The sequence below is a fragment of the Myotis nattereri genome (genome assembly GCF_964212035.1).
Source record: "Myotis nattereri genome assembly, chromosome: 1".
Classification (NCBI taxonomy): Eukaryota; Metazoa; Chordata; class Mammalia; order Chiroptera; family Vespertilionidae; genus Myotis; species Myotis nattereri.
This window is the reverse complement of record NC_138075.1, coordinates 166,731,631-166,759,583: the sequence shown is the minus strand read 5'-3', so window position 1 is coordinate 166,759,583 and position 27,953 is coordinate 166,731,631. Positions and strand designations below refer to the sequence as shown.

Below are 27,953 nucleotides of genomic sequence, written 5' to 3'. Positions count from 1 at the left end.
AGATCATGAACCAACACTATCTACGTTACCTGGAAACTTGATAAAAATACAGAATCCCAGGCTCTGTCCCCCTAGACCCGTGGTCGGCAAACTGCAGCTCGCGAGCCACATGCGGCTCTTTGGCCCCTTGAGTGTGGCTCTTCCACAAAATACCACGCGGGCGCGCATGTACAGTGCGATTGAAACGTTGTGGCCCATGCACAGAAGTCGGTTTTCTGCCTGGGCGAGTCTATTTTGAAGAAGTACTGGTGATATTTGGCTCTGTTGACTAGAGTTTGCCGACCACTGCCCTAGACTTACTGAATCAAAATGCAAATCATAATATCACCAGGGGATTTATACGCACATTAAAGTGTGAGCAGAACTGGCCTAGCTCTTGTCTTTACCAGTAATTGCAAACCTTCGTAAACCAGTTCCAATATCCTCTTATCACCATTTTCTGTCTTTCCTGCTTCTTCTCTCTAGGACTCCTATGTTAACAAACCCGCACCAGGACCCACAAGCTATTGAACTTACCAATTTATCTCTCATCCTCTCATGGTCCCTATTCCTTTTGGTCAAGTGTAAATTTCTGACTTTTCCTACAATCCCTTGAATTATACCCTCAAGTCTCTCATTCCTTTTTCACTGCATGGTGCTCACTTGCTCACTCTTCCCTACACCACTGTTTATCCTGGCAGTGGAAAATGGCTGTGGGCGTACCTTAAAGTCATGACAACAGAACTCAAGTGGGCCCTTAATTCTGCCAAAAACAACCACACTCTATTTCCATTTTCTGTTCACCGTCCTGCACTCCTAGACAGCTATTTCACACCTCCTCTCGCCTTAAACACTGCTTCCCCCTGGATCATCACTTTCAGCTGATGACCAAGTTTCCACACTGCTGAGAACACTGACAATCACACCTTCCGAAGCTCCGCCATCTGCCTGCCCACCTCGATTCTGCACAGTCTGTCTTGTTACTGGGTCAGCTCTCTGTGCTCCCGTCACCTCGCATGTGTACTCTGCATCCCATTGCCTTCTCTTATTCAAGGGGGAGCCCAGGAATTCTCTTCTCTCTCTTTCTTAAATCACTCATTTCCCCTCTCCACTGAATCATTTCCATTAGCATTCAGACATGCAGTTATTTTCACAATGCAAAACAGAATCACTCCCACTCATTTCTGCCTCTATTGCCCCCGCATTTTTCTGCTCACCTCACAAAATGCCTTGGAAGAGTTGTTTGTATTCACTCTCTCCAATTCCTTTCCTCTTCACTGCTACTGCACCTACTCTAATCCGCCTCCACCATTTCACAGAGCTGCTCTTTTCAAGGCATCAATTACTTTCACTGCATTAGACGTGCTGGTGAGGGCTCCCTGCTCTCCTTACTTGGCTCAGCAGCAGTGTTTGACCTGGTTGGTCCGTCTCTCCTCACTTGCTTTCCCTGGACATGGCACTTTCCCAGTGTCTGTCCTACCTCATCCCATCCCCCATGGCTTTCTTGAGCTGAGGACTGTTCCCTGAGTGGACTCCATCCTTGGAGTCCTTGCACTAGAACTTGGACCTCTTCTTTTTTCTATTTTCTATCCCTATTCACTTCCTTGATGAACTCATCCAGTCCCATGCAGATGACTTCGAAATTTATCTCTAGTCCAGTTTTTTTTTTTATAAGTAGAAAGAGTAGACTCTAAAGTAATGATAAAAACTATGGTATAGTAAGTACACAAACCAGTAACAATTGTTTATTATCATTATCAAGCCTTACGTGCTGTACAGAATTGTATGCGCTATACTTTTATACAATGGGCAGCGCAGTGGGTTTGTTTACACCAGCATCATCACAAACACCTGAGTAATGCATTGCACTAGAACAGTATGATGGCTAGGGTGTCATTAGATGATAGGAATTATAATCTTCTGGGGTCCATATGTGGGGTCCATGGTTGACCTAAATGTGGTGATGTGGCGCATGACGGTACTCCCTCCCTGTCTCTCTTCTCTTTAGCATGTCAGCTCCTTTGGTGGCCCTTATGTACATCAGGGGGTGCTTCTGCCTTGGTGGTTTGAGTCTGCTGGTGTGCATGCCTGGAATAGTCATAACCCATGATTTGCTCCCTTCCCTCCTTCAGGTCTTTATTCAGATGTCACCTCAGCAAGTCACTTCCTGATCAACCTTTAAAACAGCAACATCTCCCTCTGCCTATGCCCCCAATTTCTCCCCCTCTTTTCCTTAATTTTCTTTATAGCACTTTTCATTCACCTTCTCATATAGTCTATATTTAATTTTTTTATTATTGTCTCTTCCACCAGAATTTAAGCTCCACAAATGTTAGTCTGTGTTTTTTGTCCTCATCTGAGGATATGTTTAGAAAAAGGAAGGGAGGGAGGGAGGGAGAGAGAGATTAAAGAGACGAGAAGAGAAGTGAAAGGAACATTGATCAGTTGCCTCCTGTATGTGCCCTGACTGAGAATCAAACCCACAACCTTTTGATGTAGGAGACAATGCTCCAACCAATTGAGCTACCTGGCAAGGACTTGGTCTGTTTTTGATCATGGTTATATCCCTGAGGCCTGGAACTGGCATATAGTAGGTGCTTAATTAGTGTCTCTGAATGTATGAACAACAAGACATGTAGTGGGATCAAGTCTGTTTAAGCACATGCACTTTTAGGTCTCTATCAACTTGGTACTTTAACTGTCAAAATTAATATTAAACATATTTTAAACACCCTTTCTCACTGAGTTCTGCTTCAGATTAAGGACACACATCTCCGCTGCCTGAAGAAAATTCCTATAGAGCTGGCCTGGATTCCAAGTGGACTCAGTGGAGAAATCCCGAGGTAGAGGAAGGCCTCTGTTGTTATGCTGGGAAACCCCCCATGTTTCTCTGCCATTTATAAACCTAAAGTTATAAATGTGTAGCTAAGATGCCTTTGAAAGCACATAGACCACATGACACCTATGTGCTTGCTGGGGGGGAAAGGTGTTTGAGTCATTATTACAGAATTTCACATCGTAAACGCAGACAGAACCTAGGTGCTCATAGTAAACCTGAGCCTACAACACAGCTTCCTAAGAATTTTAATTTTCAACAAAGAGTTAGGCATCTTGTGATTTCAATTATATTCCACAAATACTGAATACCTACTATGTGCCAGGCATTGTGTCAAGCTCAGGGAGACAAAGGAACTAATCAGATACGTGCTTGCTTTGTGGAGCTCTGGGTAAGAAGACAAAGCTATACACTGTGGTAGAGAAACCACACCCACATGTGCCGGGTGAAAGTAAACTGAGGCTCAAGTAATGTGGGGAGAGCAGGGAGCGTCTGCTACTTTCGGGGGGTGAAATTAAGCTTCCTGGGAAGGCAAAGAGGACGGTGGAGGGTGAGAAGGCCGTGCGAGGAAGAGGACAAAGCAGGCTCTCGGCACCGGCGTGGAGCATCCTGGGAGTCTGGGCCCTGGGCAGTTGGGTGTTAACTGCTGCCAGGGGGAGCGGAGCAAGGGGGAAGTTGCTTTCAGGAAACCATTCCAGGGGCTCCAATGCCCTTCGCGCATCTGGTCTTTAACTATATATAGTTGCTGCAACCCAATAAAGCTTTTAAAGTGAGGAAGCATAGTGACACTGACTTAAAAGGTATTGGTTTAGGGGGCAATGTGGAGTAGAAAGGAAAGCTGGAGACCAGTTCTAGACGCTTGTCGTAGTCCTGAGACCAGGAAGAGAGAATTAAGGATGTAGTGAGAAGGCTCCGATAAAGAACGAGTTCAGAATGTGATTTGATTGGACAAGGGGTAGGGCGAGAGGGACCCATCTCCAGTTTCTGGTTTGGACATTTATGTGTGGGTCAGGGATAAAGGAAGCAAAAAAGATCTGAGGACAGAAAGAATAATGCTAAGTTCAGATTTGGCTACAACTACAAGCAATCCAGGCAGCTCAGCATGATTTCAACAGCAGCTAAGTTGCTCAAAATTCCCATTGTTTCCATAAACAGAGTGATTGTTTTCTCTCTCATGAACTATGAAAACAATGACAACAACAAAACCTGGAAGACTTCTGCTTCTCTTAGATCATTTCTATCTTAGTACTAAGATATAACTGAATGTGGGTATTGATAAAAATAATTTATTCATTTTGGCTTAGACTACAATGAAAAAGTGTTCAGTGAAAATTTGAGGGAGAGTGTATGGAAGGGAAAACAGTGTGTGAGGAAAATTCTGTTTATCCTGTAAGGGATTGTCTGAATCAGCAAAAGGAATCCATGTAAGAGCTTTATAAATATATCCTTTTATTTAAAAGTATATCCTTTTTATGCAGTGTCTCCAGAACCCAACACCACCAGAAAAAGTGACAGACACTCTTCCATTTGAAGGCAATGTCACAGTAAGTTTCCTTACATAAATTCTAAGTAAAATCCCAAGAAACAGTACAGTATCTTTCATCATGCTAGAATTTTATTGTATTGAATAGTAATTAATTATATTGTTGCAGTGCTGTTTATTTGTAAACTAATCTCAGTTAACCAGGGGTCAGCACCTTGGCCTCGCTTCTGAATTCTGTTCATATTTCAGTCATTTCAGTGCTTCTCATTGATTTCACCAAGACTTTCTTTCTCTCATCCTCCCCATTTCACAAACCATCTGACTTACTCGTGGGAGAAGTCTTTCTGAGTTAGGAGTTATTTTTAGCTTTGCATAAAACATTCAAGAAGAGAGAAAAACAGGTTGGCATTCAGAAGACAATAAAAGGCTTTGCCCATAAGTCGTTGCCAGGTTTGCAATGAGGCAAAGTGCTGTTCCTGTCCTGGCTCAGTAACTGCAGTCTTTTCAATAATGTGGGGCATATTTGAAGTAGTTGATTCAAGTGTTTATAAAGACATGAGGTTTTAGTAACAGGTAATACAATAGTTACAAGGAGAGTTTAGGATGTCCTATTTGCATATCCTGTTGTTATGTTCTGTTGATTAATCCCATTGTATGCAATTGGGAATCTTACTTTAAGAAGCAGTTCCTACAGCACCAACTAAGAGGGCTGCTCTCTAGTCAGACTGCCTGGGTTCAATGCTGACCTCCACTATTTCTGTTCCTCTCCTGGGCAAGCTTCTTATCTCCCACTAGAGGCCTGATGCACAAAATTCGTGCAAGGGTCTCGGCCCTCACAGCCCCTGCTTCATCTGGAAGGTCGTCAGGAAGGACGTCTGGAAGGACGTCGGAAGGTCATTAGGCTGTCCAGTCTAATTAGCATATTACACTTTTATTATTATAGTTGTGCCTCAGGGGACTCATTTATAAATAAGGATCATTCTCAAACCCATTTCATAATGTTTTTAAGAATCAAATGAGTTAATACACACACCTGGCATACAGTAAATTTTTTCAATTCTCCCAAATAAGAAAAGGCTAATATGCAAATTGTCCCCTCAGGAGTTTGACCTGGAGAACGGGAGTTCAGGAGTCTGATCACTCGTTATGATGTGAGCTGATCACCAGGGGGCAGCATGGAACATGGTGGGCGACCAGTGGCGGTGGTGGTGGGGCACTGAGGGAGTGAGAGAAGGAGGAGGTGGGGAGGCTGGGAGGTGGGGAACCTGATCAGCCCTGATCACCAGCCAGGCCTAGGGACCCTATGGATGCATGAATTTTTGCAGTGGGCCTCTAGTTATTATTATTTTTTTAATATATTTTATTGATTTTTTACAGAGAGGAAGGGAGAGAGATAGAGAGTTAGAAACATCGATGAGAGAGAAACATCGATCAGCTGCCTCCTGCACATCTCCTACTGGGGATGTGCCCACAACCCAGGTACATGCCCTTGACCAGAATCGAACCTGGGACCTTTCAGTCCGCAGGCCGACGCTCTATCCACTGAGCCAAACCGGTTCCAGCAAGATACATGCCCTTGACCGGAATCAAACCTGGGACCCTGGAGTCCGCAGGCTGACGCTCTATCCACTGAGCCAAACCGGTCAGGGCTCTAGTTATTAATATTAGATGATTAAGGGTATACCAAAGAAGAGAGGAAAGAACCCAAACCACTCTAAAAAATACTGGAGAAATGGTGTTAACCTAAAAACAAAAAGTAAAATGTATTCATGTCTGAATTGCTTTATCTTTCACTGACATTTCCATTGGGACAAAGTCAACTCACCATTAGATTACAACTTTTTAAGATTGTACAAGGAATATATAAATGATTAAGTATAAAACTGACCAATCTAGTTTGTATGCTAAACTTAAGTACTCATTTCCACTTAAATTCTATGAATCCATGTTTCCAGAGATGTAATTAGCATGCATGTGCTTTAGAACATGACATTTTAATCAGTCTGTATAAATATTTTCTAGTTCTTTGGGTTATAGACCACTCATCACACTACATTAATTTTTAAAGGTATAAGTAGAATAGACTTTTAATAGAAGAACTTTTATAACATTAATTTGAGAAATTTTCATTACTGTACTTGTTATAAATGATGGGAAATTTCTATATTACTATTACTTTTACCTATACTTAGGCCATCATATTTTTATAGTTTTTATTTTATCTCTGTGAGTTCTCGTTTTTTCTCCTGCTATTTCAAGTTTGTCCTCATCACTGGTTCTCTTAACGACATCCTTTTACAATGGCACACACATCAGTTTCAGCACCTTTGTCCACATCCCTAAGAAATGGAATTTCCTCCCAGCCACCTCAGTGGATCCCCTTGCCTGCCAGTTCAGGAGCGAGTGTCCTGAGCTCTCCTCTGCTTCTCCTTCTCCCCACCAGAAAGGATTCTGGGGCAGAGGGACTTGTGTGATGGGAAAGAAGAGAGAAATTATGACCCACCTGGGAATCATCACCATCCTTCAGTGGGGGAGAAGTAGGGGTGTGACATGGAGGGGAAGAGGGCACCCTGTGGCCTTAATATGCATCCTGACCTAGCTGAAGAGTGCCCAAATGCAGATTTCCCCTGTCCTGAAATTGGGAGGACAGAGACGGGGGTGAGAGGGATGGGGTGTGTTGGTGAGGAGTGAAAAAGGAAGAAGTCAGTGAGCTAGTGTGGAGCATTCCAGGTACCCACTAGGTATTTTATATTTACGATCTCTGTACCCCACAACTGCGCTGAGAAGGTATTTATATTTCAACTTTTCAAATGAGAAGGACGATGCTCACAGAGAAGCTAGCACAGCTTACACAGCTCCTGAGGGAGCCCAGGTCAGGACTGGCTGAGCCCTGGGCTCTCCTTGTCTACCAGGCCAAGAGCTGCCAGAGGGCACCTATGTGGGGCAGGCTTGAGCTTGGACAGGGTTGGCTCAGAGTCACGTGATGGTGGCAGGAAGAACCCGTGACACCAGGACACACCTTAGCCACTCCAGACATGGACTTGGGCTAGCCTCTGGCCGGTGCTCCCCAGGAAAGTGGTGCCATCCATAGGAAAGAGGTGTCGGACCCATCTTTTGTTATCACCACTGCCCTGCTGACTCTTGGAACCGACACAGGTTTACTTTCAGAGCTGGCCAGAGAACTGGGTGCACTTTGCTTTCAGAGGCATCCGAAAAGCCTCCTTGCACTCCAAAATCACTCCCACATTGGTGGCAGCGACTTGAAATGTCTTTAAGAAGGAGGAGTTTTTAATTCTTAGAAGGTTCTCTTCACATGCATATTACCTGAAGAAATAGCATCTGAAACCACATAAAGGATTACAAAACTCAGAGTATAAATGACTACAGGAGAATGCTTTCCAGTTTAGATAAAGAGGAGTTTGAAGGCAGTAGGATTTCAAACTGGGAGTCAAGTTCCCAGCCGTCTGCAAAATTTTCTAAGTGGTACACATGCAAAAATATTTTTAAGGAAATCAGCACTTATATCTTTAACTTCCATATGTATTTCATCCTAAAATTAATTTCCCCTGATAACTTTCCCCCTACTTTTCAAAACAAAGGATCTCTTTTTCCTCCCAATCTTACCATGGATTATTGCATAAGGGTTTAAAACCTCCAGGGTGCCAAACAAGTGAATAATTGGGGATATAAGTGTGATAGTTGACAGAGTAAGGGTCTGTAATGAGAGGGTAACAAATCGTTTTGCAAATCAGGTGGTTTACAATTCATTGCTCTCATCAAAATTGAAGGAGGATCTAAGATGCCAGCGGATGTGTCACTAAACATAAACTTTGATGATAGAACACTATGTGATTTTTGGCAGGTGATTCTGAAGATGTGCAAAGAATAAGTAATTCCTTGTATTCCTATGGATGAAAAGAATATCGTCTGTATTTGTGTCTATTATAGATAACCAATAGAAATAAAATGTATTTTATTCTGTCTCAAGTCAGTGGTAAGTAACATTCAAACATGCTAAATGAGCTAGCTGATGGAGAGTACAACTTCACTTACCTATAAAAAATCTATTTCCAATAAAAATTCAGTATTTATGCTAAATAATTATTTTTTGAAATTTGCAGTGTATTTTGGTTGTTTAGACAAATCACATGCTACTAATAATGAGTATACTGACAACTTAATCCAAAAGAAATTTAAGACCAATATCTATGCTTAATAAAATTTACATGCATATTTTATTACCCAAAAAACATGAAATGATCAATAAAAATTTTATGCACAAAATATATTAGGGTAAAAATCTATAGAGGAAATAATGTAGCAGTATAAGCAAAATAGAAGAGGAACACACACTATAAATATTCTACTACTAAAAAAGAATTTGTTCTCATATTTTGTCAATGGATGATGTTGAATAAGAAATCATTAGAAGGTTTGAAAAGATATTAAATACTTATAGTAAAACCAGACATAATATCTTTTATCATTATTTAACTTTATGATAAAAATTTTAGATACCAACTTAAAATATCTTACATAGTTTATAAATTATATATAATAAAATATATGTATATATAAAGTCTTTTAGGGATATGCTAGCAAAAATTTGAAAATCACTGCACTAAGGCATGGGAACATGGTGTTTCTGTCATCAGGAGAGAACTCTATAAGGGGAGAACGAAGGAGGCTGAGATATAAGAAGACAAAATTACAGGATAATAAGAGTGGCAACTGGAGACCAGTGAGTGGAACCCTCCATGTATTTCTCCTGGGTGCTTCTGCACTTATGTATATTGCTTCACTTTTACATAAGGCCAATGAAATCTTGACAAAAGACACTTGAGTCTTAAGTACAAAAGCGTAGAGTTAAGACTCAGCTCTCCCATTCATCAGTTCTATGCTTTTAAGCAAGTCATGTAACATCATTAAACCTTATTTTTCTGACTTTAGAATAAGAATACTAAATCTATCCTAGTTCCCTCATAAGTTTCCTGTGAGATGTGAAAATCATAATATGTAAAAGAATTTTTATGACTGCTATACAACTTTAAGCTTGTATTATATGATTATTTTTCAACAGAGTAAATAATTTATTTCAAGACATAAATGTCTTACTAGTTTAAATGACTTTTATAAATTAAGATTTAAGTTTAATAAACAGGAAAGAATAATATCTAGTGCAAAATGAATGATATTTTAAAATGCTTTTACTGGGCACATTTTTTTTAACCTAACACATTCTGTTAAGTTCTGTCCTAAAGACATCTTCTGTTGGAGGACATCTAGACGCTCTGATTCACCCACGTTAAATCTAATGGAACATTCTGTGCAGTTTATTATTTTCTTAGGCAACATGTTTCCTGGTAAGGACGCTGAGCCTTGCGATACAGCAAAGGGTTATCTTCACATTGTGAGATATTGTTCCACACTCAATCAAGGAAAGACAAACAAAAATAAGGTCATCCTATTCTAGCTGAAAAGTGTTAGCAAATAGAAAAAAAGAGAAAATTTACCCAGAAGACACAAATTTGAGGGAGTAGGCATCACAGCCAAGACTATTCCCAACTCTGCCTTGCTGAACCTTGTAATTAGAAATTGCCCTCATTGGTCACTTCTTCTACGCCTAGGCTCTTTGAAACTCTAGGTCATCACACATTTCGCAATATTTTGTGATCTCCCTTAATATGATTAGATGCTATAGCACATGTGTGTTTTCCTATCAGACCAACAAAACCAAAAGGTATATAAACTCCTCTCAAAGCTCTTTCTTTCTTCTGAGTGTCAGGTCACCCACAGACATGCATATGTCTCCTCCATTCTAAAAACAAACCATCAATAAAATCACCCCTTGACATGCCTGCCCTTCTCAGCTGTGCTTCCACATTCTCTTTCCCTTAGTGGCTAAAATGCTTGAAAGAGCAGAATATTCAGAGGCTCCCTCTCTTCACCCACCCATTCACTCTTCAATTTGCTGCTGTCCGGATTCACACTCAGCACTCTACTCAAACTCCCCCTTCAGAGATGACCAGTGGCCGTCCTCCCTCTCCAGTGCATGGGCATTTTTTCTCCCTCTGCTGTTTGTTTGCCACTTCGTTAGCTGTTCTTTCTAGAACCCCTTTCACTGGTCCCTTTATTTCATCTATTATGTTCATAGAGTTCTCTTCAGGAATCTCCTTAATTTTCTCCCCTTTTAATGTTATAGCAGTGGATCTCAATTTTGTGCATTGGGACCACCCGGGGAGCTTCTAAGACCTTCCCATACTTTAGGTCCCACCCGCAGAGGATCTGATTTAATCTGGCCGGTGAAGGGCCTGGACATTGGTGTTGTTACATCTTCTCAGGAGATGCTAGTGCTCAGCCAGGTTTTGGAACAACCGGCGTACATTTGGCTGGGTGATCTTACTCTCATGGCTAACTCAAACATCATTAACAGCAGTCAAAACTTTTGGCAAGCTCCATTCATATTTTCCATTATTTCCTAGATAATTCCATCTGGATACTCAACAAATACCAAAAACATAGCAGGTGCTTAGTTGATGTCAATATCTCTTCACATCAGTCCTTTCTCTATAACCTTGGTCTTCCTGATCTTCTTCCTAATTGGTGGAGTTATGATCCTCCTCCCACTCTTACACTCACAGCTTACAGCAGCCCTCACACCTCTCTTCAAATCTATTCCATTACGTTATGAATGGTACCTAAAATGGTAGCATTCATAACTTAATGGAATAGCCCTGCTCTGGCTATTGTGACACTATTTTAATTCTCACTAAAAAATAAATCTTAAAAAGAGTAACTTCAACAAAACAGTTCTCCGTTGTGTCATTGTTTCTCGGTTAAAATCCCACTTCATAATATGCTATATAAAACCTTTTATAAGCCATCCCCAATTATTGCGTAACCTTGAAAACTTAATCCTACTCTCTAGACATATTACACTTCCTGAATTGTCCTCAGCATGTGACTGTCATTAACATGGCCACTCAGACCTCTATATTTTTTTTGTGTACGCTACCCAGAATGCCTTTTTCTTCCTTTTCTGCTGAGATAATTTCACTCATTCTTCAATATTCTCCTTAGGAGATCCTTCTTTTCTGTAGCCCATTTTCGTGTCTGCTAATTAGGGTCAGTGTTTTCCTTCATATGCAGCTCTAGCATTCTTTACAAACCATTTATTGTATTGTACTGTAATAATTTGTGTAAAATTTGTGGACTCCTTCCATGGGAACTCTTGAGAACATGATTATGCATATGTATATGATATATTCAGTGTGACACATTTGAACATATATTAATTTGTATATATATTCATTTAATAGTATGTTCATGGTACCTAGCACAGCACCCCAACAGAAATGTTCAAAATGCTTTGATTATTTACCCGATGAATATTTGTGGAGCCTCAGCTATGTGGCCTCACTCCTCCTGGTACCTGGAATGCATCAATAAATCAACGAATTCTCAAGAGAAAGAACAATATGTAAAAAAGTAAACATACTGGATAATTTCAGTGGTCCTAAGGACTCGGAAAAAAAAAATAAATCAGCTCTATACCATGCTTTAGTTCAGGAGTCAAAAAACGTTTTCTGTAAAGGGTCATATAGTAAATATTTTGGCTCTGTGGGCCATATGGTCTCTAAACAGCAGCCATAGATAATATGTAAATAAATGAACATTGTTGTGTTTCAATAAAACTTTATTTATAAAATTAGGTGGTGGGCTGTATTTGGACTGCAGGCTACAGTTTGCTGACTCTTGTTTTGAGTGTCAGGGAAGGCCTCTAGGACATGAATAGGACAATAAAACATGAATACCTAGAAAATGCTAATCATTCTGAGCCAGAGTGTTGCCGGTACAGGGAAAAGTAACTGCACATATTGTTATTTGAGAAGCAGAAATAAGGCCTTTGTGATTGACATGTGGTGAAAGAAAGAATGAATGAATGTATGAACAGAGGCATGAATGAATGAAGTTTACCTACACAGGAAATAAAAACTACCATAAGCAACAAGATTTGAAGCATTGCCTAAAATGAGATATATAGCCACATTCAGAGAAGAAACAAAGACAGGATTGCACAAGAAAGTAAAAGTCAGTAGGATCTACTCAAAATTGGCTCACTAATTAAGTATCTATTAAACAGCTACTAGGCAGCAAGGACTACTGCAGGTGCTAGAAACTAGACAAAATGTTTAATAATTACCACTTGTAACATGTCAATAACAATATTTTGGTATCTAGAAGCTGAAAACGACTTCTAAGTACTAAGAAAGTATTGGTTATCACAGAACTAAGAGCAGGATTATGAAAAACCAAAAATATGTGATCTGGATACATATAGAGCATACCAATTAATTTTACTTTAGAAAAATATTTGGAAAAAATTCTTAGAAATCACTAAAATGAAATGTTTAAAAATTGACATATTCTGCCCTAACCGATTTGGCTCAGTGGATAGAGCGTTGGCCTGTGGACTGAAGGTCCTGAGTTTGATTCTGGTCAAGGGCACATGCCCAGTTTGTAGGCTAGATCCCCAGTAGGGGGTATGCAGGAGGCAGACAACCAATGATACGCTCTCATCATTGCTATTTCTATCTCTCTCCCTTTCCCTGCCTCTCTGAAATCAATAAAAATATATATATTTTTAAAAGTTTAGATATATTCTAAAAAATGGACCTGTAATTGAGTTTAATTTCTCTTTTGCTTTCTAAAATTCTAAATTTTTCATATTTCATGAAGTGTAGACAATAGCAATATGAAAAAAATTATCATGCTTACTTTTAGAAAACTGATGAGATGATGTAACACTTCTTAAATAAATAAATATTCCCAAAAGGTATCTTTGTCAGGATATGAAAATTGATCAGATATCATATCATGGTAATGAACTAAATTTCAAAGCCACACAGTCAATGGCACTTCTTTTGGTTAGAGGGAAAAACATGGGCTTTGGATTCGGCGAGACTTGGCTCTGTGTCTAGCCCTCCCACGTGCAGAGTTTGCAGCGTTGTGTAGGCTGTAAACTCCCCAAATCACAGTCCTCACCTGTACAAAGGGCTGGGCCTTCCCTCCTGGGGTTAGGGGAGGACTTAATGAGATATGGAAGGAAAGAAAAGTACCTGGATTTAAGAAACAGTCTATACGTTAAATTTAATTGCCTTTTCTCTAAGACTAAGGTGATCCAAACAAAGCTACTAGTATATCTGCATCAATGTATTTTTTTAATCTACGTATATTTTTACTGATTTCAGAGAGGAAGGGAGAGGGAGAGAGAGATAGAAACATCAATGATGAGAGAGATCGATGATTGATTGGCTGCCTCCTACATGCCCCACACTGGGGATTGAGCCCACAACCCAGGCATATGCCCTTGACCGGAATCGAACCTGGGACCCTTCAGTCTGCAGGCTGACACTCTATCCACTGAGCCAAACTGGCTAGGGCATCAATGTAGTTTTTAAAAGTATGTTTATATTGATTCTAGAGTGAGAGGAAGGGAGAGGGAGAGAGAAAACACATCCATGTGAGAGAGAAACATCAATGGGCTGCCTCCAGCCAGGGACTGAGCCTGACCAGGAATTGAACTGGTGGCCTTTTGGTGCATGGGATGATGCTCAACCAACTGAGCCACGCAGGCCAGGCTGTATCGCTGTATTTTAAACGTTGAGGAATCAGTGTTGCTTAGTGTCTCTATTAAGAATTATGTATCTTCAAATTCATAATACCAACCAGGAAAAACAAACCTGGGAGAAACCTAACTTTCATTTCACCGCTGCACAGGGCTATCTGTATTGGCTTATGAGTCTCCATTCATAAAACTCTCCTGGCAAGGAAAGTTCCTTTATTTACAGCCTCATTTCCTTTCAGTGTGGGTACCAGAAGAGCTGTCATATTTCTAGGCTTCCTGCATGAGGAGTGGTTCCCAGCTCTCACAGTAGGGAGATAAAATGTTTAGAAGTCCCTCCAGCAGTTAGGTCTCTCAGTTCTATTGGCACCTTCAGTCTGGCACAGAGGTCTCAAAACACCAGCATGGTTTTATTAATGAAGACCAGTGGTTCCCAATTTGATTCTGTTTTAGGACTGGAGCATATTGGCCCCATACTGTGTGTGCATAGGAAAGGTATATAAAACTGCCACCCCTTCCTCTGTGTGGTGTGATTTAAGGATCAACTCTTTTATGGCTCCTAGATGCATGTTTTTATAGTTTTACTGCTTACTGATATTTTATAAAACCCAGAACTATTGACTATATAAGTACTGCCCGGGAAAGAGAAGTTCTGGCAGCAAAACATGGAAATTACTTTTCAATGGCTCAGGCTTCCATAACTTAATTTGAGAGGCTTCTCCAGCATTCAATAACCCCCATGTTTCAAAACTTCTGTATTATATCTTCCCTAAAAATGTAATTCTTCAGTTTAAATTTAATATTTGATTTATTTATCATCAGCCAAGACAGAGAAGAGTAGATTAACATTCCCAATAAATTATCCATTTATTGCTCATAATAAGTATGTGATAAATTATAACCCTCAATGTAATCTTGAATTCCCATACTCATTTTCTCACCTTTATTCCCTCCCCTCTCCACTTTCTAATTTAACAGCATAAAAGCTAGACCACTAAGACAGATTCCAACAATTCCAATGTTGTGTCTATGAAGGGGGAGACCCATTTACACAAGACCATAATTTTCCAAACATTGTTTATCTCCAGTAACTTTTTTGTATTTTACTACTAAAATTGTTTAGAACAGAAATATGTTCATGTTTTATCATAAAAAATAAGATACAAATATTTTGGGTAGAATGATGCAATAACAATAAATCACAATCATCTCCTCTTTCTTGTTGCCTCATCCTTCCAACACCTGGGCAAAAGGAACGTATTGCAGAATGATTAATATTAAGGCTTTCTAGGAATGCCTGACACTATATCAAATGCAGATATGTTAAACGTCTGCTTTGAGTTGTTCCTTTATTTTGTTTAGTAAATGAATGTCACAGTAAGAGAAAAAATATGTAATCTGAAATTCCGGTCTTATTTTCTGACCAACTGTTTCTAAAAGAGTTGTAGTGAAAATATATTTGAATCCACAATAATATAGACATTATAACCACAATGATGGTGCTTTATTTTTACATGAGCCATATTTGCTACAGTGTGTATACTTTAAATTCTAAATTAAAAAGCTTTACCTAAAAAGTGCTTAAGATTTGCCTTGATTGTTTTCAAGAAGACTAATGTGATGATTTCATAACTCTTTTCCATACCATCAGAATCAACACAAGCGAAAAGGCATCATCGTATTATGAAATAATTTGGCTGCATCTCCATCTTCTAAAACCTTGCCAAGTTGGATCACTAGTGCCAATAAAACAAACGGAACCATATTAATTTTCTTTTCATCAGAAAGCTCCAAAGTTAAAACACAAGAAACATATAAGCAGAAATTGTCACAAACTATAAATCCAGTGGTGACGGACATGTTTCCCACACCCGCAATACAATCCTAAAGGCTGAATTTTGTGATTTCTTTCAGTGTGATCTCTTGTATCAAGAAAGCTGAATACTTTTGGAGAGTTTTAAATAATTCTACTTCAGAACTTGTTTCTTTCCTAGTCCAGGGAAAATAACAGTACCTGCATTTTACTGATAGGGCAGTGTAATTTATTTTCTTTAATGGAAGGGAAGACCACTTAAATTCTTTGCAGAAGTTCTTTGGAGATAGTTGGACGTTGGTTAGGAAATTACCAACAATAAGAGATGTTCGGCCCCAGCCAAGTAGCTATTGGCAACCTTTGTCCTTCTGATGTATGAACTTTTTAACTGTGTGATTGGTTAAGGAATCGGCTAATCATATATGTCAATAATAAAGAGTAAAGCACCTTGCAGTTTTCCTTCCTATTCCACTTCCCTGTGAAAGACAGATGTGTTGTGTCTAATTATTCTCTGATTGGTATCGGGAGAAACATTAACATAATTGGCACATTTGTTCTAATTAACGGAGGGAAACTGCCACATGCCACCCAATATGAAAAGTGAGCCCAGCAAGCATTAGCTAGAAAAATCCACATCTATCAGAAAGGTTACTATTGAACCCAAACTGGCCCTAAAGTCAGAACGCTGAGGTTACAAAGGACATGGCAGAGCTGAGAAGAGTGCACACCTGAGAGAATGGAGACTGGGCCTAGAGTCATTGTGTGCAGCTACATTAATCAAACAAATGGGAAAAGCAATTATGTGGCAATTATCAAATGCACACGCAGCCAAGCCAAGCTTCTAGAAGAATTCGTTAGAAGTTGGGAGTCTGCCAAGTTTTACTGACTGGTTTAGAAAGGGACAAGTTTGAAGCTTTTCCTGTATTTGTATTTGTTTGTTTTCACCTTGTCCTTTAGGCCACAGATTCTCAAATATTGTGGCATTTTAGAATCACCTGGGAAGCGATTAAAACTCTTGATGGCCAGGCTGCTCATCATACCTAGTAAATCAGCATTTTTGGGTGGGATATAGGCATGAGTACTTTCTAATGATTCCTAGGTGATCCCAATGTGGATCCGAGTTCAAGAACGGGTACTGCAGGCTGGTTCTGATGATCTTGCTAAAATGCAGATTCTGATCAACTGGCCTGGGGCGGGGGGTTTGAGATTCCGTCTTTCTAAGAAGCCCCCAGGTCATGTTAATATAGATAATCTATGCATCACACTTGGAATAGAAAGGCCTTGACAATTCTAAAAGATAACTATAGCTAAAAACCTCTGTAGACTTTCACCAGATAATGTTTAGCTCCAACTGTTCTAGAGCTTGAAATCCCATTATTTTCTTCTAGTTTCTCACACTGGAAAGAGGTTTCTTTCATATATATATATATATATATATATATATATATATATATATATATAAATTATTGATTTTTTACAGAGAGGAAGGGAGAAGGATAGAGAGTTAGAAACATCGATGAGAGAGAAACATTGATCAGCTGCCTCCTGCACACCTCCCACTGGGGATGTGCCCGCAACCAAGGTACATGCCCTTGACAGGAATAGAGCCTGGGACCTTTCAGTCTGCAGGCCGACACTCTATCCACTGAGCCAAACCGGTTAGGGCTGGAAAGAGGTTTCTTACCACCCTTGTAGGTACCTTCATATGACCAAGAAAGTCTTCATTATAGGGCGCAAATGAATTTTACCCGTAAAAGTTGTGGATAAAAAGTGTCCGAGAGAATGGATGAAAAGCTGCGGTTCATATATACAATGAAATATTACTCAGCCATAAGAAATGATGAAGTCTTACCATTTACGACAGCATGGGTGGACCTAGAGGCTATTATGCTAAGTGAAATAAGTCAGAATGGGAAAGACAGATACCATATGATCGCACTTATGTGTGGAATCTAAAGAACGATATAAAGAAACAAGCAAAATAGAAACAGACTCATAGATACAGAGAACAGACTGATGGTTTTCAGAGGGGAGGAGACTTGGGGGATGGATGAAAAAGGTGAAGGAATTAAGAAGTACAAATTGGTAGTTACAAAATAGTTACATCACGGGTATGTACAGTACAGCATAGGGAATATAGCCAATTATATTTTAATAACTATGTGTGGTGCCAGGTGGGTACGTGTGCAATATTGCGAGGGGGGACACTTTGTAAAATGTATGATTGTCTTAACCACTAAGATGTACGCCTGAAACTAATATAAAATGATACTGAATGTAAATTGTAATTGGAAAAAAAAGAAAGTGAAAAACATGCAGCCAAGTGATTAATGTCTATATCCAACTCAACAAATAAAGAGTATTATCATGTAAAATGAGGAGTCTTAAAATATAAGAAGCAAAAGGCCATTTTAAAAAGTATGCAAAGAACCCCCACTCCCATGCTACCATGGAGACTGTTCTAGATGTTCTCTCTTGTCAAGAATCCAAGGCTTCTTTGTTTATGCAGCTATTTCCTTCTCAGGTTGGCAATAACAAGAGGTGCTCATTTACTTGTGCTGTCCACTGTCCAATATACTTTGCCCCCTTTCAGTAGGTTTGTAAAAGTATGTGCATTTTTACGCTTGAAAATGGTTGATCTTTAAAACAGTTAAAGTCATATCTTCAGATAATTGGAAAAAATAGCCAAAGGATAAAAAACAAGCAAGTGGAAATTGTAGTGACATTTTGCTCAGTTGTTGTAACTTCTGCAAAGGGAAGGAATTTGCTAAGAAAGGGAATTTGTTTTCCTGCTGGGGAAACACTCCCTTAATTGCACATACGCCTGGCTCATTGCTTTTGAGAACTAAATGTTCACAGATCATACTGGAGAGGCAAACTTGTCTTAAAGCTTGTCCATTTCTAAAGCCTGAGTTTAACTATGAGGATGTGAAAGTGTGTTGATACATGAATAGTGGAAACTACCAAAGAACCCAAAAGTAGAATGACCATACCTAATATCTTCCAAAGGAACAAAATGGCACTGCAAAGTCCTCAACATGCTAAATTTTCCAGGGTAAAAGGACTATAAATTGACTAGTCCACGGAAAGTTCCTAACCAGTCTTTGTTATCAACTTCCCTTTCAAGATAAGTAACTCTCAGCATTTCTTCTTATTTACCAACCAGAGGCCTGATGCATGAAATCCGTGCAAGAGTAAGCCTCCTTCCCCCGGCTTCCCTCTGGCACCCAGGACCCGGGCTTCCCTCACATTCCTGGCTTTGTGCAGAAGGTTGTCCAGAAGGATGTCTCGTCTAATTAGCATATTATGCTTTTATTATAGATTAAGAATGTTCATCAGTAGATGAGTGGATATAAAAGCTGTGGTGCTGCCTGGCTGTAAAAAAGAAGGAAATCTTACCTTTTGCAACAGCATGGAGGGACCTGGAGATTATTATGCTAAATGAAATAAGCCAAACAGAGAAAGACAAATACCATATGATTTCACTTATATGTGGAATCTAATGAACAAAATAAGCATACAAACAGAACAGAAACAGTCTCACCGATACAGAGAACAGACTTCAGCTGTCAGAGGGGAGGGGCGTTGCAGGGCTGGGTGAAAACAGTGAAGTGACTAAGCAAAAACTCCCACACAAAACCTCATAGGCACAGACAAAAAGTAGGGTGATTGCTAGAGGGAATGGAGCAGGGGGTGGTGGTGGGAGTTAGAAGAGGGTAGAGGGGGGTAAATGGTGATGGAAGGAGGCCTGACTTTGGGTGGTGAATACACACACACACACAGAGTGTTTGGGACCCTGGCTAAGTCTGACCACCTTTAGAAAATACTGGCTCTTTGCTCCCTGTGCCTGCCATCTTCCATCCACAATAAATTTGTAGTACATATTGACTAGAGGCATATGCAGAATCATTGAAAGAAGTTCCAAAGCAAGACAATTTATGGAAGTAACATGAATTTTTTCAAGAAATAAAGGCTGTGGAAATAAAAGGCCTTCCTGCCCTGTGATGACAGACACAGGCCAGGTCCTTGCCTGCTGTGGAGAGAGACTGTATGTGAAAATAGCTGGGATCTCCTGACCACGGATTTGAGGTCATCGAAGAAAAGCTCGCTCTGGCGGGGCTACTGAGCTCTAACATGGGAGATGTCACTCTCTTCTGAAAGGCCAAATAGTTTCAAGATTTTGCTTATTTAATAAAGCCAAATTTAAAAATGATGCTCAGAGTTTTTTCTTCCACAGGAATGCAAATAAGCCCTTTATTAGCTCCACATTTTTTTTCGTCTCGTCTACTCTCACCAATGACCAGCAACCGTCTTCCCTTGCTTGGGTTAAGGCAAGATCTCCTAAATGGTGTCCCTGCTTCCAGTCTCATACTTCCAAAGCTGTTTTCCATAGAGCAGGACAAATTATCTTTCAAAGACACGCATCAGGACATGATCATCCCTTACTGAAACCTCCAGTGAAATTCCATCCACTGAGCAACAACTCCAAACCCCTCACCAGGTCTGTAAGTCCCCAAGCTCCTCCTCCGCACTCTAACTGAAGGTACCCTGCCCTTGTCATAGCTCAGTGTCTCAGAGACTAGCCTCCTTTTTCATCGCTAACCATGTCAGTTCCCTCCGAGTCTGCGTCCCCCACCTGGAGCTTCCTGACCCAGATCTTTTTCAAGTCTGGCTCTTTCCTGTAGTTCAGATCTCGGCTCAGATATTATCTCCTCAGATAGAGTCTCCTTGGATTGCAAAGTGACTCTTAATCCCCAGCAACCATCAGCCTCTCAGATATCATCTTGTTCCATTTCCTACAATTTGCAGTGATCTGACAATATCTTTCTCATTTATTTCTATTCTTATTTAGTGCTTTACTTTGTTTTATTACATTTTAGGGACTTTGACTAGACTTGTACCTCCTGTAGCTAGAAGAGTGTTGGCCTAGCTGGTTTGGTTCAGTGGGTAGAGCGTTGGCCTGGGGACTGATGGGTCCCAGGTTCAATTCTAGTTAAGGGAACCTGCCCGGGTGCGGGCTTGATCCCCAGTATGGGGCATGCAGGAGGCAGCTCTCTCATCATTAATGTTTCTATCTCCCACTCTCTTCCTCTTTGAGATCAATAAAACCTTATTAAAAACAGAAACAAACAAACAAACAAAAAACTATAGGCCCAAAGAAACTATGTATGTGCAGAAACCAGGACACAAATCCTATATAATAAAAGGCTAATATGCAAATAGCCCAAATGGTGGAACAACCAAACAACCAGTCACTGTGACATGCGCTGACCACCAGGGGGCATGAGTGGAACATGGTGGGCATTGGCTGTGGTGGGTTGGAGCGGGAGCACCAGACCAAGGTGGGGCACTGGTTGCTGCCATCAGGGCAAGCCTCTGGTGGTTAGTGAAAATTCTTTGCTCCTGCATGCCTTGGTTCCTCCTGATGCTTGCACCCACTGCTGGCACCTGGCACCAGCCCTGATCACTCGGTGCCATCAGCGGGTGTGAGCGGTGGCTGCCAGCCCAAATCGTCCCTCAGGGCTTCTTCACCTCCCCCTGCTCCTGAGGGGAGATTGGGGCTGGCAGCTGCCGCCTGTACCCACTGCTGGTGACAGCCCCTCTCACACCCACTGCCAATGCCGGAGCCACTGCTTACACCCACAGCCAGCACCGGAGCCACTGCTCACACCTGCTGCCAGTGCCCAGGACCAGTCCTGATTGCTCGGTGCGAGCGGCAGCTGCCAGCTCTGATCACCCCTGAGGGCTTCTCCACCTCCCCCTGCTCCTGAGGGGCGATCAGGGCAGCAGCTGTTGCTCGCACCCACTGACCATGCTGGCCCCACTTGCACCTGCTGCTGGTGCTGGCTCCAGTCGCTCCGCACCTTCAGCAGGTGTGAAAAGGGGCCAGTGCCATGAGCCCATGGGAGCGGCGGTAGTGGGATCAGGGTTACTGGCAGACAGGGGGCCAGGGGCGGCAGTTGGAGGGGCTGCAGGCGGGCACACAGAGGATGGGCCGAGACCTGCCCCTGTACCCAGTGCAGCCTCATGGCCCACAGTTCCCTTCAAGGTGCACAAATTCCGCACTGGGCCCCTAGTCTATTATAAGTCAGAGAAGGTTTATTATTTCTTATTGTTTTTTAAAAAATGATGCTGATATTATTTAATTTTATTATTATTTTAAATTTGGTTTACTTGGTTATCTGGGTTTACAGTAATCTTTGCGTATATTATATATAAAGGCTAGATAATGACAGAAAAACACATGGGGTTGCTATAATAAAGAGGTGACAATGGCTGCCTTAGCCAGTGTGGCTTAGTTAGTTGGGCAGTTCCAAGCCCCTGAAGGATTGTTGGTTGGGTTCCCGGTCAAGCCACATGCCCAGATTCTTGGCTCGATCCTCAGGGGGGGACAAGTAGGAGAGTGCAAACTATGTTGATTCTCACATCGATGTTTCTCTCTCTCCCTCTCCCTTCCTTTCTCTCTAAAAATCAATAAAAACTATTTTTTTAAAAAAGAAGTGACAATGGCAACCATTGATTGGACCAACGCAAAGCTTGCCAGCTGACTACGAGCGGCGAACCTAATACTTGTGCAAACCTGTTTGCAAGGTTGATCATCATCTCAAAATCAAACCCCTTCTTGTTGGTATATGCATGCCAGGAGAAAATTCCAACAGGTGTTCGTGGGCACGGACAGCAATGTCTCTTTCCAAATTAGTATTCAAACGCTCTTATCTCTAAATCTCTTTTGCTTGCAAAGAATATAAAGCACAGCTCCGGAGACAATGCACCTGCATGGAAATGCGGCAACATGAAGCTCCAGTTATGAGGAATGGCAGCGGAGCATGCACGCCTCTCATGGAACGTGTTCAGTGGCCACATTAATTATCAATTAGCCTGAGAGCCACCTGATGCTCATCTGGCTGAGCCTCCAGCGGCCAGCAGCTTTTTGCTCTGGCAGTGTCGGCTTTAAAAAAATCTGTTCCCTGTTTATCAGGACTAAACCCGGCGAAATAATCTATTCCTTTGCATGTCACCCCATATTTCCCCACTTGCTAATTAAAGATGCAAATGTTGATAAATAAGATGCCGTTTTTGGAGCACAACTGGGTCAATAAGTTGAACACTGTGCCGTGTTCCTCCAATTAAACTCCTGTGAGAAATAGCTCCATGATAATTAGAGGAGCAATTATCCCCTTGTTAAAGGTGAAACAAATGGAGGGTTTTAGTGCAAAATTCAGTGTCGTTCCTTCTGCCATGCCAGCAAACCTTGTAGCCATTGCTGCTCCGATCCCGGTACTCTCCAAAGGAGGCAATCCGAGGACATAAAGCATCTCTGGGTGTATTTCTGGCTCACCATGTGACAGCATCATTTTCTAGGCATAAACCACAACGAGCAAAGAGGGATTCATGTCCTAGAGTGCTGCTGTTCTGCGGGAGCAGCCCCGCGCCCCTGCATGGGTGCATTCATTCTCGGGCTTCCTCAGGGAGATGGGGAGGTTTCTGTTGGAAGCGGGGTAAATGCCTCCCCAGAATATTTTTGCAGAGATCCTAGCAAAAGAGTGATTAAAAATACTAAGCAATACCACTTCAGAGTATTTCTAGTCGTTCTTTTTCTTTCTTTCACTCAGTCTAGACTTTAAATGTTAATATGATTGTTATTAACCTGCCCTATAGTCCTCGAACGAAAGTAGCTCTCAGGGGCCTTTTAGTTCCCGTCCTGGTGGGTTGGGACCTTCGCTGCGCACTGCATTCTCTCTGTAGGTTGCATCGTCAGAGGTGACAAATACCCTTTTCCTGGAATGTTCCATTTCCCGAGTTGCAGCCTGTGTGCCACATCCATCAGGGACTCTTTATTTCATTTAGTTAAATAGACTTAAGAGAATCTACTAAGGAACCCACAGTCAGCTGGTATTGGAGATAAACATAAAAACCCCTTTTGCTCCGATTTTATTGCCATCTAATTAGGCAGCCAAGGAGTAAACAGACACATTTGAACGCAAGTCGCAGCCAGAGCTATTTAAAGTCATGGTACAGAGGGGCTGACATTCAGCCAGTCACACTGGTTGGTCCACACCAAGTGTAGGGTGCCATTGTTCTGTATCTGCTGCTAAATAATGGAGTGCCACCCTCCCCCGTCCCCCACCCCGCCCCGTGTGCCAGTTCACTCCCTGGGAACGAGCTGCTGAAGTGTTTATAGCTGTTATAGCACAAGGCCCTCAGACCCTGTCCTGTGTTAAGCAAGCAGTGTGCTTGTTAAATATTTTATTTAATTTAAATATGTGTTTTATGTATTTTAGAGAGAGAGGAAGGGAGAGGGATAGAGCGATAGTGACATGGATGAGAGAGAGACATCCATGGGCTGCCTCCTGCATGGCCCCTACTAGTGATTGAGCCTACAACCTGGGCATGTGCCCTGACCAGGAACTGAACTGGTGACCTCCTGGTTCATGGGTCAATGCTCAACCACTGAGCCACACTGGCTGGGCTGTTAAATATTTTGAATAAATAAGATAGATCTAAAGACAGGGCTTAGAAAGGAGACCAGAGGAGGACACGACCAGGCCTAGAGCTCTGAACCACGGTGCCTCATCTCAAGGTACCCGCTGCGTCGGTTTCCTTCACCAATGACTATTGAGACTAGTCTTAGTCAAAACTGTCACCACCTGGAGACAGAGTATAAGGAACCTGGCTGGGCCTCCTTCCTCCCCCGAGGCTTTCCTTGTCATTCTCTTTCCCTCTCTCTGGAAAGCAGAACTACCGGCAGTCCCCCCAGCCCCAATTTCCTCATATTCAGGAAATAAGAGGGCTGGGCCAGTGTCTCGGGATCATGATGACTACGTGGAGAACAGTAACTTTAAAAATCAGCGTAAGGACAGCAGTACAGCGTGACCTGTTGTAGGTATTTGTCATTGATAGACATTTACACAGATAAGGGCGTTTCCTTGTTTTCCAGCTCACAATACCTTCATTTGTAACATTTATGGATTCTAACCAGAGCAACTGGCTGGAGAGCACAGGAGGGCATGTTGGTGACTCTTCCTAGGACAGAGGCTTTGCCCCTCACACCCACAATTCCCAGCAGAGGTACAATGTGCTCAGTGACTGTTTTGAATTCTAGAGGTTGAATTTGGTGTTCTGTGAATCAATAGGTGATAACAGAATACTAGCACTAATCATGGCTGATATTTCTTGAGTGCTTTCTACATGTTTGCATATATTATCTCACTGAACCTCACAACTACTAGTATGTTCTAGATCTAGATAGATACTATCATTATCTCCATTTTGTAACTAAGACAACTTAGGAAGGAGAATTGAAATACTTTGCTCAAAGTCAGAGTTTGAAATGGTGATGCTTGGGCTTAAACCTAGAGTTCTGTAAGGAAATTAGTTTAATATTCTGCAATTAAGACTAAAGCCGAAAGAGGGGAGAAAATGAAATGTTATTACCTCAAGAAATGCCTATGACATTATTTGTACCAAACAGGTGCCATTTAACTTAAGATTAGTAGAGTTCTTTAGAAACTTACCAACTTGCATGGAAGAAAGAAAATGATTGTTTTCTGATATTCTGCAAAGAATGCACCTGACTACTTTTCTAATGGAGTGAAACATATAAACCAAAGATCAGTTGACTCCATGTGTTCATTGAGCATTTACTATTCCAATTCTACAGAATCATTTGCCTTTGGCACAAAAGGAGCAAAAATTCTTGCCCCTGTGACCTAATAGCTTAAGGACAGATTTTATTCATGGTAAAACATAAGAGTTTTACCTGCTGGTTTTTCTTTAAGATTAATATTTCACTCTATGCTACTTTTATGCATTTAGGTTCCTCAAAAAATAAATAGAATATTAAATAATAAGTGCATTTATCATTAAGTTAAAATAATCTCATGATTCTTAAACTCACAAAGTTACATTTCATCCCTTTATAAAAAAAAATTTATCTGCCACTCTTGAGTAAATCTTCGTTGTAACGTGTCACGTTAAGATACTCATTAACTTTCAGATCTTGGTGATTCTAAGGGTTTGAGAAGAATCTACATAGGAGTTTATTAGCCTGTTCTCCAGGATGTGTGTTTGATCGCTCCTCTGACTTAAAAAAAAAAAAAAAAAAAAGGAAAACGCATGAAATAGAGTTCTTTGAATGCCAATGGGTACATGAGTTTTGGGCTTGCCAACTGTTAATTGGTCTCTTCCCCAGTGGTGACACAAATAAAATTTATAGCCCTTTCTTTGCAGTCATGAATCTTTTACTCCTTGACAAAGTGAACCACTAAAAAGTGAAGTTACCAGTCTCTTTCACTGAAAGCCTTTGCAGTGATCAGCTGTCTTTAAGAAATATCAAGTCAAAATGAGGCTGTGGATACCCATGTTCCCCAGGATGTGTTTTGGTCTTTAAGGTAGGTTAGCAGTGGTTCTCAACCTTCTGGCCCTTTAAATACAGTTCCTCATGTTGTGACCCAACCATAACATTATTTTCGTTGCTACTTCATAACTTTAATGTTGTTACTGTTATGAATCGTCATGTAAATATCTGATATGCAGGATGGTCTTAGGTGACCCCTGTGAAAGGGTCGTTCGACCGCCAAAGGGGTGGCGACCCACAGGTTGAGAACCGCTGGGTTAGTGGATGAGTATGCATCAGAATTTTAGAAATGCAATTAGGAGACAGATGCACTATTGCAACATGTGAAATGACATAGTGAATAGAGTTGCCTCCTTTCTAATCACAGCAAGTCATTCTGCATGTCAGTGTTGGAAGATCATTTGGCATGGTTGGGAAAAGCAGCTATCACTATGCCACAATCTCTGATAAGATGCTAGAAAGTGCCATGGAATGCCAGTTACAAGGCAAAAATAGCTCTCTTATTTCAAAGTAAAAAAAGAAACTTTATTAAGAGTGTCACTTTGTGTCTTTTCACTGACACATGAAGATAAGAACGGCCGTGACAGAAAAATGGAGTCATTTTGTAAAGGCTCTGCCTCAATTTCTAACTAATTCATTATTATTAAATAGTGAAGAGCAATCCGATGTTTAATTTTGTTGCCCATGGGACCAGTTAACTGAGCTGACTCCCACCTTTGCTTGAACCTTCAAAAAATTAAAAAACAGAAACCTAATAGTAAGTACACTGTTAGCTATTAAGCAGTTTTTTGGACAAGTTGTAAGTCAAAGTAGTAGTATTTTGCAATTTCTTAGGTAGGGGTAATTCAGGGCTTATTTTTACAAACTATCAGCTGACCCATATTTAGGCCCAAATTGCAACAGTTTCAAAAATACCTCTTTCCGTATATGCGATAATGAGTAAGAATTCCAAAGGACTCAATGTAGTTTGGAGGTTAACAAGATCCACCAACCAATCGACAACTATGTCATTTGTCAAATTAAAGTTTTTCTGGGCTCCTAGGATACTGGATCAGCTAGGGTAACAGTGTCTTCATGCATCTTAGGATGTTTCCCCCTTGTCATAAAAGGGTGATATTGTTCAGAGTCTGAAAATATTTGTTAACAAACAAAGGACACGGTGTTAGATGATTTTCCTCAGTAGTGTGCTCGAGGATGATGGGAGTATCTCAAGAGCATGGTACTCTCTGGCAGGCCTGTCCCCCACAGACAGGCATTTGAAAGAACACTGCATTGTATGGTGCTAATGAAAAGGCAGGATATGAGTCTGATTCATAATACTCATCAGCAATTGATAGGCTTTGTTTTAGCAAAAACAGAAAATGAAAATGAAGAGTTTGATGGAAAGCCTATAGGTTGAAATTAATTGACACGTGTCATTCTTCAAGCATGTTTTTATTCCTGGTGTATGAATATGGCTCTTAGGTGTATGTCCATGATTAAATCATGGAATAGGAAATACATATGTGGAGTGGACAGGCTCACTGACACACACACACACACACACACACACACACACACACATGCATACACACGTACTTTTTGCATATTTATCAAGAATAGTAATACAATTGATGGTACATTTTTAAGACATACCATTTCTCTCTATGATAAGCTCCCGATAAAATAAAGCAGGATTTCTGAGTTCTTGAAAGAGAATGACAAAAATCAAACCACGCTGACTGGCTTTGTCCAGTGGGGCATTCTAATTGACTCCCAAGTCATTAATCAGTTCCCAATCAATCTATTTTGCCAGCAGCAGGCAGTTAGGACTCCATTACCAGCCATTCATCATTCCATACCCTAATTCACTGCGCCATT

General features: G+C 41.0%; 1 protein-coding gene across 2 annotated transcripts in view; it reads right to left on the bottom strand.

Moving 5' to 3' along the window:
- Window positions 1-27,953, bottom strand: part of UNC5C (unc-5 netrin receptor C) — a 372,030-nt gene that overhangs the window by 75,030 nt on the left and 269,047 nt on the right. The window lies entirely within an intron of this gene.